The sequence below is a fragment of the Triturus cristatus genome, chromosome 10, assembly GCF_964204655.1.
Source record: "Triturus cristatus chromosome 10, aTriCri1.1, whole genome shotgun sequence".
Lineage (NCBI taxonomy): Eukaryota > Metazoa > Chordata > Amphibia > Caudata > Salamandridae > Triturus > Triturus cristatus.
The window spans coordinates 414,344,361-414,361,260 of record NC_140593.1 but is presented as its reverse complement, the minus strand read 5'-3'; the positions used below and the strand labels follow the sequence as shown (position 1 = coordinate 414,361,260).

Here is a 16,900-nt window from a genome sequence, read left to right as displayed (position 1 = left end):
ACTTTCATCTTTTCCGTGAACGCATTACCTCTGTTGTGTACTGGTTGTGGGTATAATGGAGTAAACATTATACTAATTCCCACTGGTTTTATCTTGTCCAGTATAGAGTCCTTAGATCTTGTAGAAAAAAGACAAATGGGTGATTTTAGCTAACCATGAGCCATTGGTTCCTTATCCGGTATATTGTATATATCTACATTTGGCAGAGTAGTGATTTTTAAAGTTTTATACAAATGTCCTTACAGCATTGAGTGCATTACATTTCTAATTTGGTGGTAGACTTTAGTTTCAGAAAAGTGCGATGCAGGTAGGAGTTTTTGTTCATTATGATGAGTTGTACAAGTAAAAACATCAAAGCCTATTGCTGTCCTCTACTTTTCTTAAAATAAATGTTTTTTTAAATTTTGATTTAAAGTCGCAAGAGTCCGAACATGACTTTAAAAATTCTTAACATCTTCCCAGCTCTTACCTCGATCGCTCATTGCTTTAAATTTTGTATTATCTACAGTAAAATGAGAGAGAGTAGTCAGTGGGTCCCATGCATCTTTTAGGTGTGAAATATGGTGCCTACATTTTCTCTGTTCACCTTTCTGATTTTTAGTTAATTTGATTTACTTTCTGTCCTTTTCTGGTCAGATATATCCTCTCCACACAAACCTTCACTATTAATTTACACCAGAGCTCCATGCTTACTTATGCCTTGCTTAAATGAGTTATCCCCATACATCCTTTAAGTTACATAGCCCTCGGTATAGTTTTTTTTTATTATATAACATTTTTATTAAAAATTATAATCGGATACAATCACAATTGCTGTTGTAGGGTAAGCCCAGGTTGGCCCTGGTTGTTCGTACAATGATACATAAGTAGCTGGCCCCTACTGTTGGTATATTTAAGAGCGAAAGAGAAGAAAGGAGGAAAGGGCAAAGTTTAATGTTGAAACAAAAGAGGAATAGGAAAGGTCTGTAGAGAGTTAGTCGCTTGGCATTACATTAGCAGTAGCTATTCATGCTGTGTTACATTTGACAGACAAATCGGGTGTTCGATTCCACTGAAATCTCACGCTTGCTATGTTAGGGCTCCATCCTTTTGGGTCACAGGTCGTGGCATTGCATGCCCAGGCGAAGTGTGTATGGAGATTCGTAAGAGTCAAGGTAGGTGTTCAGGGTTTCCCACATCCACCTCGTTGACGCTTTCCAGGGTGAGTACTGTAGCACATTATTGATGAAATCAAAGACTTTCCCCCAGAATACCTTGAGTGTTGGGCATTGGAAGACTAGGTGTGCTAAGTCTCCATTTTCTTTGTTACAGTTCCAATAGAGTGAGCCCTCCCTGAGGGCCTAGCTTGTGTAGTTGGGCAGGGGTCCAAAATGCTTTGTGAAGCAGCCAAAATGTAGTCTCTGCTAGAGCTGGGGTGACCTTATTGCGTGAGGACGAGGCCCACAGAGTTGCCCATTCCTGTTCATTGAGTGGGGTGTTGGATTGTTTATCCCAGTAGGCTATTGTTTTTTCATTAAGTTTGCTGGATTTGTGGCGTAGTAGCTTGTAGAGGTGTGATACTTGGTGTCCTTTTTTGTTAATGTTTGATACATATTGGAAGATTGAGGGTTGGGCGCTATCTAGTCCCCTCTTTTAAAAGGCAGCTCTTATTTTCAGGAACCTAAAGAGATCGATGTCTTTTAGGTGGTGTCTTTGAGGTCAGAGAAGGTGATGGGGTATTCCCCCTTCTCGAGTTGGTGTGGGTAACATATACCTTTCTCTATCCATGTATCGAAGGTAAGGCTTTTTTCCCTTTGTACTTAATATTGCTGTTCGCCCACAGTGATTCCGTTTTAGACCCTTTGATGCTAGTCTCCATTTTCTTGTCTACTTTTAGGAGTGCGATTTTTGTGTTTTTTAAAGATAGGTTTGGATGAGTGGGGATATGAGTTGGCCGTCAGTAGGGCCAGAGGGCTCAGGTTGTTCAGAATGGCGTTCTCCACCTGCAGCCATACTGGTATATAGTCGCCGCTGGAGAGACACAGTAAAATCCTTGCTTTCCTAGAAAGGCTTGTTGGAACACCCTAAAGTCTGCTTGGTTTACCCCTTCTAGGTTTTATTCTAGTTTCAGTTTCCTGATGCTAATCCTTGCCTTCTTCCCGCGCCAGAGGAATTTGGTGAGAATGATATCGATTCTCCGGTGGAAATAGTCTGTGAGTAGAAGTGGAAGCATGCTTATCGGGTAGTTAATCATTGGGGGGATCATCATTTTGATGGTTTCTATTCTTCCCAAGCAAGTTATGAATTTTGGGGACCAGGAGTTTCTTAATTTTTTCAAGTAGCGTCTTCTCATTGTAGCGTAGAGTGTTAATTAGGTCGCCATCAAAATATATTCCTAGGTATTTGATGTGTCCCTTTTGCCAGGTCAAACCAGAGTCCCCTAGAATGTCTCTTGTGCAGTGAATGTTTAGCGGTTTACATTCAGATTTATCCTTGTTTAGTTTATATCCTGAGAGTCTTGAGTATTCTGCTATTGTGGCCATCAGAGCCCTTATTGAGGACTTCGGTTGTTCTGTTACGATCAGGATGTCGTCTGCGTAGGCTGCTAGTATTACCTAGACTCCCTTGATATCGATCCCTTTTATGCCGGTGTTTAGTTTTATGTCCTGGAGGAGGGGTTCAAGGGCCAGCAAGAAAAGCACCGGTGATAGTGGGCATCCATGTCTGGTTCCTTGTTGCAGTGTGAATGGGTCTGAGAGTGTGCCATTTACTGTGATAAGTGCTGACGGGGCCTGGTATAGGGCCATAGCCATCCGTATATATTTATCCCCCAGGTTGAAAGCCCGCATACAGCGCTCTAGGAAAGCCCAGGAGACCTTATCGAAGGCCTTTTTGCCATCCAGAGCTTTTGCTACCGCCGGCTCCGGTTTGACGGACACTTGTTCTAGTATATGGCAGAGGAGGCGGGTGTTATCGCTAGACATACGGTTGCATAGGAAACAGACCTGGGAGTTGCTTATTAGTTTGGGAAGGACCGTATTTAGTCTGACTGCCAAGATTTTGGCGTAGATTTTACAGTCCACATTGATGAGGGATATGGGTCTGTAATGTTTTGTTAAGTGGTGGTCTTTGCCTTCCTTTGGTATGACTATTATATTAGCCTCTGTCATGGATTGAGGCACTTCCCCTTTGGTTGACCAAAGGCGATATAGTACTCCTACAAGAAACCAAACTATCCATGGAAGATGCGAAACTAGTCAAAGGCAACTGGATTGCACAAATGGCGTGCTCACCAGCCGACAAAAAGAAGCGAGGGGTCCTGACCCTAATTTCCAAAAGATCAAACATAACAATAGAATCACACTCCCGCGACAATGAGGGTAGACTTCTAATAACGCATCTGTGGAGGGGGGAGGAGCGGTTCCACGTAGCAAACCTATACGGCCCCAATACAGACAACCCGTCCTTCTGAGCAGAGGTGTCAAGCATGCTAGATAACTTCCCCCCCAAAACGAACTCATAGTAGTGGCGGGGGACTTTAACATCCGACTAGAACACATGACAGACAGGCAATCCTCCTGTCAATACCAGCCCACCAAATTGCACGCCTTACTCCAAAACATTTGCTCCAAGTTCAACCTCAAAGATGCATGGCGGCTACAGCACCCTGATACTAGGGACTATACATTCTACTCCAGTCCACACATCTCCTATACCAGGATAGACTACATACTTCTCTTGGAATCACACACACCTAATAGAACACTCTGAAATAGCGCCAAGACTAGTCTCGGACCATTCATGCATCAGCCTACAACTAAGCGGGTGCCACAATGAAGCTGTCCCCAGGAGATGGCGTTTTAACTGTGAAATTCGATCAGACCCAGAAAACAAAAATAGAGGACGCCATAATCGACTACCTAAGCCACAATGACACCCCGAGACTAGTGTTAGCACACTATGGGAGGCCCTAAAAGCAACTGTTAGGGGTATAATAATTGGCATTAAATCAAAAATCAACAAGATAACGAACCAGAGACTAAACCAACTCGAGCAAGAGATAAAAAAGCTAGAATTAGATCATATAAATACCACAAAGGACGACAAGGCTGTAGCGAGACTAACACAGAACAAATATGAGTATAACTAAATCCTAAGCGAGAGAGCAGGGTTGTGGTTCAACAAGATCAAAGCCCTTAACCTATGCGAAGCCAACAGAGCAGGGAAGCTCCTTGCCTCCTACCTAAAACACAAACGCAACCAGTTTGCGGTCTTATCCATCACTGACTCAAACAACAAAACCCATACAAGACACAAGGATATCCTCAAGGTGTTCCAAGAGTTCTACTCCGAGTTCTATAAGAATGACCAGAACCTCAACCTAGAAGAATGCCCAAAATACCTTGACAGGTTAGGACTACCGAAGCTAAACACGGCAGATACAAACAGGCTAGGTCAGGAAATCAGCTGCGCGAAAATCGAAATGGCAGTCAAAGCACTGACAAAAATAAGGCCCTAGGACCAGATGGGTACACAGCTGACTACTATAAGATCTTTTTAAAGCAACTAAATCCAAAGGGTCTTTAACCTCGATATAGTTGTATTCAGAATCCGTTGCATCTCTTGGTCCGGTGTAATGTCGCTTTCAGAGATCTTTGTAAATAAAAACACAGTAAGCTTAGGTGCCGTGTCAAATATGTGTTCATTTTGCTCCTTTTTCTCCAGCAGTAGCAAAGTCAATAGGGCAAGCAAACATATATATTTTTTTATTAACTTTTTTATTGAAAACAAGACATGACATATGAGCATTCAAGATGTATATAGGCTGGTGTTAGAAATCTACTCCGCTCCCACACCGGTAAGGGTTGGTGGTAACGGAGTATATTCCGGGAACACACAGTGGTAGCTTGGCTCGAGTGGTCAGGAATCAGGCACCGTGCTAAGCATACGACATACCCATACAATAACCATGCGTGCATCCGTTCCAAAAACGACTCTACACCGTAAAAATTATGAAAGTATCTTTCTTTATCTTCTTTTTCTCTTAGTTGCTGATTAGATAAATAATAACACAATCACAATATACAAACTTTTTAAATAGTGCAGGTCAAATAAATACTGGCTTAATGATTCAATAAATAGGGGTGATCTTAAATAGTAAAGGCATAAATATAAGTGCAATTCATACAGGCAATTAAATATTCTGAGGCAATAAATACTGTAAACCAATAAATATTGTGCATCAATAAATACTGTGGACCAATAAATACAGTGAAGCAATAAATAGGTTAAATACAATAAATACAATGCCTCCAATAAATAATTAAAAGCTGACAGTGACACTCATAGAATCAGATCACATTTGAGATTACTATGGGCTAATTTGGCCCAGGCACAGCTTGTGGGGATGTGGAAGGCTTGAGGGTGTCTACTCCCTGGCTTGGACAAGGCTGAGGCCTAAACTGAGGTAGATCAAGGGGGGAATACCAGAGACCTGGCTCTCTCACTCTACACAACCCCTCTAAATTAGTCTCAGCTCACCCCTGGCACAGTCCAGCTGGTTCCAGCACCTCTCTAACCCCTAGAGTAGTCTCTTAGGATTCCACAGGGCCTTTGGCGCCCTCTACTCCACTTACTGCCCTTTTTCTGAAGTTCCGACGCCGCTGGAGTCGTGTCGACGCCGTGAGGCGGATCCGGTTCGACGTCGGCGGCCTCGGCACAATGTCAGTTCCTGACGACGCCGGTAGGCGGCTCCGGTTCGATGTCGGCGGCCTCGGCTCGATCTCGACCTTCGATTCGATGGCGTCGGGCAGTCTTGACTCTATGTCGACTTCGGGCGGCTCCGGTCCGATGGCGACCTCAGCTTCGATGACGTCGGCCGGCCTTGGCTCGATGTCGACTTCCGGCGACTCCGGAGTGCGATCCTCACTCCCGACCTCCGGTGCTCCTCTCCTCAGGTTTCCGGCGACTCCGGAGTGCGACCTCCACTCCCGACCTCCGGCACGATTCTCTCAGGTTCCGGCGACTCCGGAGTGCGATCTCCACTCCCGACCTCCGGCACACTTCACCTCGGTCTCCGGCGACTCCGGAGGGCGGACTTCACTCCCCCGTTTACACCGCTCACTCGACCTTGGTTAACTTCCTCCTCGACCTCTGGTACACCTCACATCCTCCGTCGGCGCCCTCTCACGATCTCTGGCGGCTCTGGGCACGACGTCTGCTTCTCCAGTCAGCGCCGCTTTTCCACCTCAGGCTCCAGGTCTCCAGGCTACTCGACGTCCGGCTCCAGGGAAACAAGTATCCAGGTCAGGATCTTGCTTTCTTGACTTCTAAGGCCTGTTCCTGCTGTCCAGGTCCTTAAGATGGTTTTTCTTACTTCTTCCCACACAGGGCTCCAGGCCGGGCTCAGTCAGTAGGGACTAGTATCACGGGTGGGTTTATGGACCCCACTCCAGGCACAAGTTTCCACCCCTGCTGCCTCACTCCTTCCTCCTTCAGGTTTCTGCTGCTCTCTCTTCACCAGTCAGGTGCCAACTGCCAGCTCCAACTGCCAACTCTCTGTCTTAGCTTCCCAACATTCTAAACCGCCTTCAACTGTCACAGGGTTCTGGAATGTTCTGGAAGGTGCTAGTAGGTTCCAGTGGATGCTGGTGATGTCACAGGTGGCCACCATTTTGTGCTCCAGGCCCTCAGACAGAAGTTTCAGGGGTAGGTAAAATGGCTCCCTGAATCTGCAGCAACACGAAAAAGTCTGGTAGTTCCCAAAAAGGAAAAATTCAAACAGGGTTTGAGGCAAAAGTGGGACAAAATAAATAATGATGAGGAGGGACCACCCAAAGGGCTGACAGGTCTAACAGCTGGCAATAGCTGGTACACTGCGAGTGAGACATGAAAGCATAGTTCAGAATAGCAGTGACAAATTTACTGTTCAATGCAGTTAGGTCTCTGTGAGAATGTCCCCTCTCGATCTTGGTGGCTCACAAATCTCACCCCTGTGAACATTCCAATGTCCCCATATTTGCGTCCATTTATTCGGGCACCCCCTTGCTTCATATATCTACTTTTCTGTGGCCATACACCACTCCTTATCCTTGCCCCAGTCTACAATTTTTGGTGGTCTCCGAGCTCTCCACAGTCTTGCAATGTTCCTTTTCACCACCATCAGTCCCAAGGTAACCCACATGCACTCCCTGGAATTCAGTTCAGTGGGGCCCCACACATTCAGGAGAGCCAATTTTATATTGCAGTCAATCTGCTGCCCCAACGCCTCTTCCATCTGGCGCGCCACCGCCTCCCAATATTTCTGGATAAATGTACATTCCAACAGTATATGGATAAAGGAGCCCTCCAGTCCACATTGTCTAGCACAGCCTCCATCCGAACTGTACCCCATGGTGACCTTCAAAGCAAACATATTTTTATTGCAAAGCATGTACACAGCATTTGTGAAAGTCTGTTTACATGCATTGACACATTAAAACCATGCCTGTTGCATTTGCCAATGCTTGTTTTTCTGGAGACTTGAGCAGCACTTGTGAATTTATGAAAAAGGAGATGGTAAATCGTTTGACGGTCCAAGTCGGACAGTTTCTCTGAAATTGCTGTAGTGGCAGCGGTGATAAAATACAGCCCGATTGTGTATTTATTTAATTTGTAACAAGTGTATTTTAAATCAATATTTTACAGGCTCATTTATTGGATTATAAAGCGCACAGTTTACCCTTTTTTTTCCTAAAACATTTTTTAGTGGTAGAGGAATCCCCATATCTCGAAATGCATATATTTTTTTAAAGAAACGTTTTGCACTGTGAACCTGTTATAGATTCACTCGCTGTGTATTATTATAGAGATGTTTTTAATGGCGCATCATTAGTTTGCTCATATTATTATTGTTTTTTTGCCGAACTGTTTTGCATTAAAAAAAAAAAACTTGTTGGGGACGTGGTTGCCTTTTTAGGTCTCGGGACCATCCGGTCGGCAGACCGGAAGTCCGGAGATTTAATGTCTTTGAGAAGAGGGGCTTGCACCCGCCCCTCTTCTTCCCTGTTCTCCATTGGCTGGCCTCTTGAATGCTGGCCAGCCACTGGAGAAAAGGCCAGTCACTCCGTTGAAGCCCCGTCTTTTTCGGATCGGGGGGCGTGTTTTTTCGTTGCTTTTCGCAGGGCGTGTTTTTCTCTCCTCCAGCCAATGGCAAGAGGAGAGAAAAAAGAAACACCCCCCCCCCGAATCCGAAACCGAGGCTGCGTTTCTCCGAGGCATTTCTGCTTCGCCTCGGAGAAAGGCAGTGGTGTGCTTGTCAGGTCCATTCACTCTACCAAACCCTCACTTTTCGGCTCTTTCCCAAGGAACTTTCCAGTTTCAAATTCAGACTAATACCCCCACCGGAAACCCTTCCAATACACCGCTCGGACCCCTGCAGCTTCCTCTGAATCCCTGTAATAGGATTATGTCGCTCTTGTGCCGCAGCCAACCCTGGTAATGTTACCGCCAGCAGACTCGCGAATCCTTGTGAGGCCGCGCACACATTTTCACTTGTCTGCTGGACCGTCTTTGTTTTCTTGAGCTCGTTTCTGATGGGTGCTTAACAAGAGTGTAACAGCGTGAGAATTGGAATGAAACTATGCAAAATATGCCGCTATCGCCGGACAGACAGACAGGCAGCTGCCAGGGGCGATTTCAGCCGGCGAGGCCTGTTTGCACATATGTGTATGTTGTGGGGCCAGTACTTCGGCGTGTCTTGGGGACAAAACTGAAAGCTGGTATACGGACACGCACATGCGCCCGCCCCCCCCCCCCCACAGAAAGGGCGGGGGGTGTTTCCCCCGCAGACGCCTCTCCCTCGCTCCATTGTACCATGGCCGCTCCCTGAGCAGTAGGGGATGCGAGTTGCATCCATTAACCATTCACATGCAGGCAGCTTATTTGCTAAGGCGGGCCGTTGATCTGATAGATATCCCCGCCCCACAACACACACACGTGCGCGTGATAGCTGCGTCCCTGAAACAGAGGTGCTCAGCCACCACAAACCCGTTTATGCATTCACCGTCTGGGCGGTGTCTCCTCTTACAACGAGGGAAACTCCCTCAGATCCCGGCTGCTCTCCCCCAAAACTAACCGCACAAAAAAGTGGAAATACGGGAGCAGAGTCTCCTTAACTTCACAGCCGCCAGAAAACATTGTGAAACACCATACGCCAAAGTTTCCTAAATCCTGTCCCACCCCTGGCTCCTCCTCCCTCATGGATCAGTCGTATATTTCGGAGTCTCTCCTCACTAACAGTTTCCGGGAAGTTGGAGGCGCCTTCACTTTTACATCCTGCAGGCAAGACGCTGAAAATGGGTTAAAAACTGCTCTTTTTCTATATTCTGTTTTTAAAGGAGCGTCGTTGGACTTTGAGATATTCGACCGTTTTAGGCGAATAGGGATTTTTTCTTTTCCAAATGAAAATATTTTGAGGCTGGACAACGCAGGTGTTTCACGTGCCCTTCTGAAAGATTTTCTCGCATTCCCCTTAAACAAATACTTTGGGGCAGATTTACAAGCCCCTTCCGCGTCACTTTTCCCATGTTAAGAGTTGCGCAAGGGGCTTCCAAACCTGCCCCTTTGTGTATCTAAAAAGCACTTGCAACTTTTCACATTACGGTGTGTAGTGCTACGACGCAGGAGACTTAAAGCGCGGTGGTATTTTAGATGTAGCTCACATGAGTGTTATTTTTTTAACTTAAATTCTTTAAGTAATTGTAGTTCCGCGTTCAATATGGGGGCTGCGAAACAAAGTATTTTAATAAAGCTGCTGGCGCCAGCCGCGCAGACCGTTGTGGACTTTAGACTGATCCAAAGTAGCGTCAATCATTTTCAAGCTTCGAAGCACATATAAATTAGTTATTCCCTTCATAGTCGAGACTTTAGTTTGACGCAAGCATACCTGCCAAGTTTCAAAGTCCATGTGTGAGCCCTGGCCTGGCGTTTTCTTTGCACTCTGGAACGTGTAATTGGGGTTTTGAGTAGATCAGGTCCGCGGGATCTGGTAATTAACAAGCATTTACAATGCAACGGTCTCGGCATTGTTAAAGTTAGAGCTATTGGCATGGCTCATGACAATGCCGTTTATTTAAATGTTTTAAAAACAAAAACATAAATAAAAATAATGTCATGAGCAATGCCAATAGCTCTAACTTTACCAATGCCGAGACCATTGCATTGTAAATGCTTGTTTCCAAGGTGATTTGTTGATTTTTCTGAATCCGTGAGCTACTATGCACATGGTAGCTGCTCTAATAGGCATGCATATCATAAGGCTTTTTAGCGCAGGATTTAAATTAAGATATTGTAAGCATTTGCAAACTGCTGAAAATGTTTTTGGGTTAGAAAAGGAATGGCCTTGAACAACCCTATTTTGAGCCAGTTTCAAAAAATATTTTCATTTCTTTAACCTTTATGTAGCATACTTTTTAAATTGCTAATCGAGTCTTTACTTTGTTTTGGTGGATTTGCATTCCTCCGATTATACTTATCTTATCGCTCCCGGTGCCTGCACTTTGAGCTGTAATTTTTTTGAAAGAAAGAAAAAAACGATTTGAGGGTGGATTGTTTACTCCTGCTGAGAAACCTTTCAGAGTGAAGGAATGTGGTAGGTAACAAGCAGGTATCTTTCTTTAACATTTTTAGGCCGTGTTCTTCTCTGCCTTGAACCTTCAAGTACTATTTGTTCGCCAGACCAGTCACTGAGTGCAAACTCTGACCTTACCGGTCAGTAGCTCGCTGGATTTGCCAGCTAGGTAATGTGGAGTGGAAGGCCATACAGAATGTAAAATGTAGAACATGTAATGCACACAATTAAGCTGTTGCAGTGTGTACAAACCTTTTTTAGTCTTATTTAAAAAAAAAAAAAAAAAAAATCGAAGTTTCTTTTCCCTCTACCACTCACTCCATCGAGAATCTGATTAAAACATGGAACTAAACAGTCTGTCCAGTGAAGATCTTGAGCTCTTTTTGCAACCCTGAAGTCTGTTATGTACACCGCGGCCGAAGAGGGCAAGACCCTATAGGTGGTTTGACACTGCATGTTCAGCAGCACATAAAAAAACTCTGGACAGCACTGAAAAAAATCCCTTGAATATGGAAAGAGGTGCAGTCATGTAGGAAAGAATATAAAGATGTCCTAGAAGAATATAATGGACACTTCCTCAGAATATTTAATAGCAGCAAGCAAGGCTCAAGACAGTGGGGCCTTCTGTAGAAGTGTTAATCAGCCTTACTTTAATGATGCTTCATTCGCTTCAATGAAAACACAATAACAGAAGACACATGGGAAAACCACTGTGCAAAAGTGAATTACTCTTGTCACTCTGACTCACCCATTTGGGTGAAGGAAGGACATGTCATTAGAAGGTGGCCCTGTTTTCTCATGCCTATCAAGGTGGTGGAGGTAGTGAATGCCTTAATGGAAAAGCTGCTGGACTGGATTACTTCCCTATTGATGACAAATTAACATTCTTTTGGGGGCCCCTATTTTAATTTTTTTTAGGGCAGCATTTATAAGTAGACTGTCCCACTCATGGTCAATAATTGTTCCAATTTTAAAGAAAGTGGACAGAGGCGACATAAGCTTTTATCACCCAATTTCCCTGTTGGACAGCCCCATTAAAATCTTTGAGAGAATATTGCTGGCAAGGTTAGGGGAATGGGTGGGACAAACCTCTATCCTTTCAGAGGTACAATAAAGATTTTGACATGGTATAGGGATGGAGGAACGGTGTCTAAGTTTAATTTTCCGTTTTGCTTGTCCTTGGACATTGCGGCAGGTATCCAGTGGATTTTTTGTATCTATAGAAATGTTTTTAGTTTATTGGGTATCCCAGAATTATTTACTAGAGCTTACCTAATTAATGCTGTCTTAAAGTAAATGTTTAAGCAGATGTTCTTTAATTACTTCGAGAACATTGTGGGAAATTAGTAAATAAATAGTGAGAAACCATTGTTATTTTGACCTCACGAACAATGGAACCCTATCTTATTATTGTAAGTAAGCCCCAACATGTATTTCGCTAGACTCGCTTTAAATGAAATTCTGCGCACTCCATAGTTTCATTTTCCCAAACCATATATAAGACCTGTAGAACTTACCAGAAGCACCTGTGATGGCCTAGCAGCACAGAGCACAATGCACTTTATACTCTTGTGTAAATTTCTTACTTCCCCGATAACTATATTTATTACCAGTATTATGTTCTTTTATTCCGAATCTGTGCAGAGTGGCATTATTTTTATTACAACTGCTTTTGTCTGAGGCAATTTGCACTGTTACAATACATTTTAAACATAGTGCATTCAAAAGTAGGAGAGAGTATAATTGGTGTCTTCTAATGTTTATAGGAAGAATGGCTTATCTTCTGTTTCAGTAGATCAAGTACATTACTTTGTTTATGGTTTTAGCGATTTTTAAAAAATTAAATGATGACTTGTAGCACTGTGCATATAAATGCTTACATGACACTATTCTGCGCCAAAGATTTTTATTGATTGGGTAAGTCTGTCCTGACCCGAAATCCGTCCTTTCTGTACTCGCCGTAATGGATATATGTGCTTTATTGGTACAGACATACAGGACTGAAGTAGATAATTTTTCGAGGTACAAGGCTCATCAGGGTTGTGTGTGTACGGCCATGAGGGTGACAGTCTAAATGGAAGCCTATTTTGACTTTGTTTCTAAAGAATAGCATAAATTATTGATGTATCCTGCTCTCTGTATAAGGCTTGGAGTTTTTTTTGTCAAACTTTGTGCAGTTTAAGTTTGTTTTGCTGCAAGCCCAAGACCCTGCCTCTTGAACTTCATGCAGGATTTGAGCCTCCTGTGTTTTTTACACACAGAGGGGAACCTGCTTCAGCAGTTAGCTCATTTTCAGAAATTATGCCAAAATCTCAGCTTAAAAAATTGGCCAACCCTTAATTAAAAAAAATATTGTCTAAAATCTTTACAGCTCAAGAAACCTTTTTCATGTTCTGTCATTGTCGTTTTTTTTCTCCTGATCTCAGGTTTCAAAGATCAACGATTAAAGAGCTTAGAAAAGGAAAATATTTATTTTTGATATACAGACTGACTGATAATATCTAAGATTACATTTCACTATCATCGCTCTTGAAACTTGAGGTCCACTCACCTTTTGCCATATAGGGGTTTATTACTTTGAGCACTCCCTCTGGCAAAATACATTCTGGTATCTTACTGCAGCTCACACATTCTACTATGATGTATCATGTGTCAGTCGCATTTAAATGTTTTTGTCATCTGTACTGCTGGTCTATGACAGAGCAAGGAATCAATTGATTCACACCAAATGCCCCAAGCTGAAGTCTTTTGTCTTTCTTTAGAAATAATGTTTTAAAGCTGGGTACAAGGATATTCATTACTTGTTACTTTCCACACCATGCACTGTTCTAATCGTGCCAGAGAACTGTACATTTGACGTGGTAGATAAGGAATCAGTCTGATGTTACTTTTGCATGTCGGTTGACTACAGAAGTATTCTTATTAAATGTTTAAGACCTGTAAAGGAACTCATAGCTACTGCACGTTAGGTTAGCAGGCCACCAGATATGTTAATATAATCATCTTTAGCAATCAAACTCAAATAAAAAAATTAATCTAGTGCATCTGAAATCTTCAGAGGGAACCAATGATCAAATTCATGGGGTTTGCCAGATATCCAACTCTTCACCTTCTTTGTAGCTATTATGAAACTATGTTGGGATCTTAGAAATACGTTTCTTTACTAAAAAAAAAAAAAAGCACACAAAAAAGCAGGGGGAGCCTGCAAAAGACACTTACATCAAGTGTCAACTTTGGTGGTTCTTGTCAAAATATTGCTGTCACAAGCTCAACGTGATGGCTAAAGTCAATGCGGTCTGCACCTCCTCCTAGTTGCCTCAGAACACCAGGTGGACTGTCATGTAAGCATTCTTCACCAGCAAACTGCATATATGGCAACACTTTCTATGCCGGAATCTCCAGACTACTCCTACACAGACCATCGCTGCAAGACTCCTAGTACACCTCCCACGCCACATCGCAGTGCACCTAAAGAAGCTTCACTGGCTCCCCATTCACAAACTCGGCCAATTCAAGCTTCTCACTAACAAAGTCCTACACAACACAGGACCAGAATACCTGAACAACCGCATACACTTTCGCCAACCCACCTGACACCCACACTTGGCCTCACTCTCACACATTCCCCGCATCTGCAAAAGCAAAACTAGAGGGCGTCAATTCTCCTGCAATGCACCCAAGACATGGACAGTTTCCCTCAACACATCAGAGCCTCCGCCTCACTTCTTGAGTTCTGCAAGAAGCTACAAAACTGGCTCTTCATATAGGCATCTTGGAGACCTCGCACTTACAGACCTGCCCAAAAGCCTGGATACCCGCTCAGGTTATTAGTGAGCTATACAAATCAATATAACATAAATGAGAAAGCAATCCTACCTTTATTTCAGACCATAAAACTATTTCAAAGTGGTCAAGAAATGACAACCAGTGCAAAGTTAACAAGCAAAGGAACAGTCAATGGTTTGCCTTTTTGAGTTTCCATGCTGACTTATGATTTATAATAACCACATAGGTTCATGTTTCCTCACCCTTTGTTTAGAAGCCAGAATCCTTTACTGATTTATCTTTCACTTAGAAAAGTGAGACTAATAATATTCACTCCATGTGTTCTTTTAACGAGGGATGTTCTCATTGGTCCATGAAGGCTCCAACAATAGTATATATTTTTTCTAGATATTCCCTTGCGAAAATAGCTACCCTGAATGGAAATCTTATATGCAGTCTGTCCATTATCAAACTAACAGACTTTATAAACAGTATCATAAGGAATTGCACTTTTTTGTAGGTCTAACCTACAGACAGCTTTTGTTGCTTTTGCCTCCATCATGTTTTCCCACAAATGAATAACAAAAAATATGCATATGTAAAGAGGGACTTTCAGTTAACATCCCTATCGTATTGACCTGTTCAGTTGTCATTAACATTGTGTTCCCACTCACTATGTTCTACAGCATGGGGCAGTGGATCAGCCTGTGGCTGCATTTACTGTGAGAGATGGTTATGCTTGTGCCTACATAGGCTGTGGACGGGTGTAGCCTGCACCATTTTTTATGACTTTTAAACTTCTAAGGTCTCTACTCTATTGCATGTATCGGCACTAATAATCACATGTTTACCAAGGCCAGACCGTTTGGCTTTGACAATACTTGCTACACCTAGGTATCCACCTTTCTAGAGTACATCTTATTTGTGTTAAAATGTTACTGTACATTTAAACTGACCGACTTGGCAAATGGAGGGATTTATTCCCTTTCATCTGAATCCAGCTCTGCCTTTTTAATAGTAAGAAGTGTAATTTTTGGACGTAAACGCCATCTTTGCAGAAAAACTGCAAAGTGTAATAAATTATCCACGAAAGGCGAAACATTGCCACCGTGAAATAAACATTGCTGTGTCTTTTGTAAATTAATTAGCTCAGTTCCAAATTGTAGAAGATGGCAGTGTAGAATGCCTCAAGCACAGTCCCTACGCACAGATTGAAAGGCACTTTATTGGACATGTATTTTAACTCTGCATTTTAATTTGGAAGGGTTTGCTTGAAACGCCCCTCACGTACGTCACTCGTGTAGAGCTCACAACAGCAGCTCTGAATCATGGTGCCTGCAACAGTTGAGTTTTAAATGGTTAGTGCCGGTTAATGCAAGGATCACAAGACCCCGAAAGTCACAGATGTCAGCCTTATTCCCTAACCTAAAAAACTTGGTGCGAGCCCTGAAAACAAAGCATCATGGCTTCAGTTATCCAGTGAGTCTCAGAAATGCTGGCTTTTGCTTACCATCAAAAAGAAAAAAAATGCTTTTAAGGAAGATCTAATCTTGGCTTGTGCAATGTCTGGCTGAAACATGAAACTCTTTTATAGGAATATGTAAAAGCTGTTTAGGGTGGAAATTGAGTTAAAGTCTGCAGACAGGTTTATCAGCAATATATTTGCCCCACCCTGTCACGTTCTTAATGAAATATTCAATGGTTGGTGTGTCCTTTCAGGTCACTGAGAATGATTTTAATTAGTTAAAATCTATATGAAAGCTACTGACCTACAAAGCCACGGTTTCTGCTGACAATAAATTTCCCACTTTTCTCACCTTGGTCATGTGCAGCTTAAAACCCGATTTTGACAAAATGGTTAGTGGCTTGTGGCAATCAGAGCATGATGTCCAATTTTATTAACTTGTAGTAATTGGCTCTTTCAATGATTCTTGGATGAGCAAACTGAAGATATCCTATTGTTCTTTATAATGTAAACGTAGCTACAATTGGCCTGTAAAGCTGGCTGCCTTGGTCTTGTCTCTGAAGGTATGCTAGGAACTGTCATAAATCTTGCTAAACTATGAATGTTGACTAAATATATAAAATATAACAAATTGAAACAAGGAGAGAATCCAGCGGGTGTTTCAGAGGAAAGAGCCAGGTTTCAATGCAAAATTGTTAACTTGGGAGTGAGTTATGGGTGAAAATGTGGAGTGCAAAGCTCAAAGGATTCACCAGTTGACTCATTCTTAATGAATACCCTAATCTTAGAGCATAGGGTAAAAGTCACTCCATCAGGGGAAAACACCCTGGCCATTATATCCAAGGCCAGCATATCGGAGACCCTTCTGCACGATGTAAGGCAAAGCAACATTGCCAATTTTGCAGAAATCTTTCCGAGTCAAGAATCGAGTCTGCTGCCATGACAGAGGTTCAATACCAAATTAAAATGCCAGCGCGCTGCGTAACGAGGTTCCGGGAGAAGGGAGAATCAAATCCCCCCCACCCACCCACCGACCTACAGACAAATGGTTGTTCACCCACTGGCACACCATCTACTGGGGC

The 16,900-nt window shown here is 43.1% G+C and overlaps 1 protein-coding gene across 41 annotated transcripts in view; it reads left to right on the top strand.

Annotated features, from left to right (window-relative positions):
* Window positions 1–16,900, top strand: part of ABI1 (abl interactor 1) — a 363,080-nt gene that overhangs the window by 143,963 nt on the left and 202,217 nt on the right. The gene's annotated exons all lie outside the window — the stretch shown is intronic.